The following is a 5,397-nucleotide window of genomic DNA, read 5'->3' as shown; positions in this document are numbered from 1 at the left end:
TGAACAAAACTTGTGTTCTTTATACTCTTCTGTTCTTCTGTGTGGACCCTTTGGTTCTTACCAGAGGTGGAAGAAGTACTGAAGTTGTGTACTTAAGTAAAAGTAGAAGTACCCTGCGAAAAAATTACTCAAGTGAAAGTAAAAGTTGTTTACCAAAAACGTACTTAAGTAAAAGTCCTAAGTACTAACTTTTAAATGTACTTTTCAGTACAAAAGTACAAGTAGGCCTACACGCGCACTGGCTGTCTTTCTCCATATCTACCTACTTGATACAATAGGAAAAATTGTCTGCAACGGTTTTCGGTTCCATTTGAACATGACTATGGAGTCCTGTTAATGTTTTTAAAAGTATATTTTCTATCTGGGTGTCAATTTGGAAGAGGGGCTTGGTCCCACCTCCCTGCCCGCAGCTGAGGCTACTGAAATATCCACGAAACACAACAGGAAAACCTAGGATAAATGTAACTAGTAACAAAGTCTTCTCCTAGAAATGGAAGGAGTAGAAAGTACAAGTAATTGTCAAAAAATGTACTTGAGTAAAAGTAAAAGTCTGCATTTTTATTTTTACTCAAGTAAGTACAAATTCCAGAAAAAACTACTTAAGTACAGTAACGAAGTAAAAATACTTAGTTACGTTCCACCTCTGGTTCTTACTAACAAATGGAGCAGTATTATATCAAGTATTCGTTTCCGTAACTAAACTGCTTCTTGCATTTGTTTCTGAACTGTGTGTGTGATTTGCTTTTTGGGAACAACACAATCTGTCTGTTCAAAGAAATAAAGAGACAGGCCCGACCGTGGCTCTAACGGTACGGCACTTGACTGCTACACCGGTGACCCGGGTTCCGGGTTCAATTTCGGCCCAGGTCCTTTGCCGACCAACCCCATCTCTCTCTCCCATACATTTCCTGTAAAAATCTCTCACTATCCTACCATGAATAAAGCTAATAAAAAGACAAAAAAATATTGTATAAAAAATAGGGCTGGGAAATGTTAACGCGTTAACTATTGAGGTCAGTATCGCCCGACAATTTTGTTAATGCTTAACGCATTGGGGTTTTTTTTGGTGATTTTTTCTAACATTTTATGACCGTCGCGTCATTCATTGACTTTTATTTTGAAAGCGTCAGGGCGTTCATGCCCCTCCCGCACGCAGCAGTCTGAGACTACTCCTGCTTCCCAAGTTTCCACCAGTGACAGCTGACAGAGAAAAAGACATCAGTGTCTAGAAAGTAGCAAAACAAAATAGGCATAGCCTACTGAAGGACGTCCACTTCTGAATGGACATTTTCGGCAAAGTTCTACAGCCCTCATTGCGCACCTATCGAACAGCATGTGGATTGCCTTGGCAACTCGCAATTGGTTATAAAAAATATTGTAGGCATAACACTATGTTATGCTGGCTGTCTATCAGCTGTCAATAACACCACGCGGACTGACAGTGTGCATAGCTGATAACTAAAGCCTTAATCAAAAAGCCGACCACAAGATATTAAATTCCTAAGGCAACGTTTTGGTTTCTACATCTGGTGTTGCGCATGCATAGTAGGCTAGCAGAAGAGGCACAGTTGAGACATCAGCGGTAAAAGAATGCATCTTTAGCCGAAGTCTGATTGCTTTTAACTTCTGTGCCTCACAAAGTTACATTCACCATTGATATCGGCACCAACATAGTAGCCTATGATTTCGCTGAGCCCCTAAGTGTTCCCGACATCAGCAACCTCACGTTGTCAGCACCTAGGCCTATGTATTATTTTGTCATCATGTCAACGTTATTGTTTTGAAATTTGTAGCGTAATTGCTGCCAGCAGTCAGTCGGTTAGTTTCTAGTCGCTGCAACACCTGAAATAATAGCGACAGATGAGGACGGAGAGTGGACGGTATTCCACGCTCTTGACAGAGAGGAGAGGCATTTCAGACACACGCTTGCTTGCCTAATTCATTTCAAGTGACAAGTTTTGTTTCTTGTAGGCCACAATTTCGTTGACTTCATTGACAATGACAATAAACTTCTTGAATCTTGAATCTAGACTGTCCTAATTTGAGTTTCTAATAATTCAGTTTCAGTTCAATCTTAACACATTCAATAACAGCCGTTTTTTGGAATTTAGCTGTAGACTCCCAGCCAATTTCATCATTTTTTGTCATTTTTTGAACAGCCACCGAATATGTCACATGTCAGGGCTTGTTCGAAAGCCTAAAAACTCAGCTGTCTATATATTTTCACGGTTTGTTTCTAGCTTATTCCATTCCGAAGTTATTCCACTTTAAGCAAGCACTGGTTTAGGTAAAAATAGCGTTTTTCAACATTCGAACTGAGATAAAGCCTTTTTTGTCACGGGTGCGCTCTGACTCTCCGAGTTTAAATTGCGGGTCTAAATGCATTTTCACGCCCGAAGAACAACTCCAGTAGCTTCCAAGTAAACTATTTCAATGCAAAAATCACCTGGTCAGGCTATTGTGCAGAGCCACGCCATCTGAAATGCTAGCTAGCTAATGTCACTTGACTGGCAGTTTTCGTTTTGTAGATAATAGTAGACGTGCCAAAGTACTCACCCAAAATTAGGTTACTTCCTGCTGTGTTGCATGCTGTTTTTCATTACAACCTTCCATTTTACACCTATCTTAATGGCAGCAAAACTCCTTATCCTTCCATCATATGTTTAGGAATAGGTTAGCTAGCAGGCACTGACAGGACATGTGATTTGATTCTCTAGGAAGTAATGTGAGACATGACGTGACGTGATCAGGAAGTCGTTTGATTCGCTATAATAAAACTCAAATACTGTGTGTAATAAAATGCACAGATGATGAAATATCCAGATCCTGACTTTGTAGGAGTTTTGACTTTGTAGGTGTTTTCATGATCTATGTCAGTTCTGTTCATCACATTATTACGAAAATCACACAGAATATGCATTAGAATGTGTAGATTCAGAATCCAATAAAAAAAACCCCGTAAAAACGTAATTTTACGGTTTGGGAGCCAACGCATGGGAGGCAATACGTATTTTTACGTGACTCGGTAGTGAATGTGTTAAATAGCCTAGTTTAATAATTGTATGCAATAGCCTAATGATGATACTCTAATCTTAAATAGCCTAACAATTGTATGCAAAAATAATACTCTCCTGTAGGCCTACAATAATTTGTTTCATTAGGCCTAAATAGGCACGCTTTATAGCTTAGTCTGATATGTAGGCCTAGATTGGCAAACAGGCCCATTTCTATTTTGAAAGATAGGTATAGTACACAGGTTACAGTAGCCTCTACATGCAAATTATAATTATGATTGGTCTACTTCATCTTATAAAATGTCAATGTAGATAGTCTGATAAAAATACAGAACAGCAAAGATTCCATTTCTTTATGTGGTCGTCTGTGATATATGATAATTACGGTGTAATCAGTGATTTGGTAATCTGACATTTTTAAATGGTGCTTTTGAAGCGGCTTTTGAATTCATATTTGTGTTCCGCGCGCTATGCGATTAATCACAGAAAGTCATTGAGTTAATGCGATTAAAGATTTTCATATTTGCCCACCCCTAATAAAAAAGAAACAAAGAAGCACACACTCACCAATTTCATTTGATTTGTATGCAAAGGTGTGGGAACAATGATCTTTCTAAAGGTAAGGCAGTTACATTTAAACTCTTTGTCCTACAGAGTGAGTGTGTGTGTGTGTGTGTGTGTGTGTGTGTGTGTGTGTGTGCGTGCGTGCGCGCGCAGACATTCATATCAGATCCTTAGCATATGGAGGTCAGCAAATACCCGCTTTTTCTTCCTCCTTAACTGGAACAGATGAATGGGAAAACAAGGCACAAAATTACTGGAAGAAAAAACGTCTCCAAACTCCAAAGGAATTCCAGTTCTTTCAAATGAACTCCTTTCTCATATGGCTCCCAACCGCTCAGTGGAGAGAGAGAAATAGATGATCACAAAGGGAAATATTTCTTTATTTCTATTTGTATCACAACGTATTACATCTTCTCTCTTCTACTCCAATGTAATCTATTGCACTGTGTTGTCTAAGTGAGAAAGATAGCTAGAGCACGCCTGTTGCTGTGGAATGGAAGAGAGAGACTATGCAGGACCTGCAGGAAGACAGCGAACATTTCCTGGTAGGCCCTGCACCCTCGTGGGCCGCTATTTTCAGAAATGGGTAGGGGAGCAGATTGGGGAAGGGAGCAGCTTTGTGGATAGAGCTTTTGTCGGCAGGCAAAGCACCTAATCCCACACTGCTCCAGGGACTGTAACCAATACCCTGTGCTGATAATACTGCAAATGCTAAATGCTAAGCGCTAGCTAAGCGTAATGTAATGTAATGTAATGTAAAAAAGAGATGCTTTGGGGAGAGAGCTAAAGCTTTGGGAAGGGAGCTGTATAGGACTGTGGGGCGACCGAAGGCCAGATTCCACAGCAAACATATAATCATCATACTGCACATGTAATTAGACCAGCGCTCAGGCCAGCGAGAGAGGGAAAGAGAGACAGAGAAAGAGGGAGAGCGAGAGACAGATAGAGAGAGGTAGAGAGATAGATAGATAGATAGAGAGAGAAAGAAAGAGAGGGAGACAGACAGACAGACAGACAGATAGACAGACAGACAGACAGAGAGAGAGAGAGAGAGAGAGAGAGAGAGAGAGAGAGAGAGAGAGAGAGAGAGAGAGAGAGAGGCATAGAACACAGACCAGGCCAGAGAGAGGTTGCTTGCATTTGCACTGGGCTGGGTGGGGGTGGGGGTACTGGGCCACTGCCATAGACTCATAGTGTGTAATTTATTTTCATACAAGGGCTATTTTTTTTAAAACACAAACACACATCCATACCTCCATACCTCTCTCCATTCCTCTTCTCCTCCTCTGTGCAGCCTCCTGCGTTCTCTCTCAGGCCAGGCAGGCTCAGACACAGACTCAGATGCCTCCTGTAGTGTAAGACACACTGATTACAGTTCCAGCTCTGAACACCAAGCAACTTCCAGTATTCCAGGATTCCAACATCCCATGATTCCAAGATTCCATGACTCCAGGATTACAGATGGTGTAACTTCAATCTGCTCATTACCGTGCCGGGCCGCGGCAGCGTACCGTGATCATTACACCCTGTGGCCATTCGGAATGCGGGGGGCAGTATAGCACCGCTTTTGCAGAGCAGCGTCTGCCTGTGTCTGTGGTCTGTTTGTGCTTCCGTCCTTGCCCGTCCCCCAGTTTTAGTAGTAGTAGAAATACAGTCAGCAAATTGCATGTTTTATTTAGCATTGGGCATTTGATAGGGCATTTGATAATAACACAAGTGTGAGCCCTAAACAAGACCACAATGTGAATTTAAACTCGACTTTTTTTCTGTCTTGCATTCACCGTCTCCCAATCCGTCTCTAACTTATTTCAGCACTATT

The sequence above is a fragment of the Engraulis encrasicolus genome, chromosome 19, assembly GCF_034702125.1.
Source record: "Engraulis encrasicolus isolate BLACKSEA-1 chromosome 19, IST_EnEncr_1.0, whole genome shotgun sequence".
NCBI lineage: Eukaryota > Metazoa > Chordata > Actinopteri > Clupeiformes > Engraulidae > Engraulis > Engraulis encrasicolus.
The sequence above is the reverse complement of the archived record's forward strand: the minus strand, read 5'-3'. Positions refer to the sequence as shown.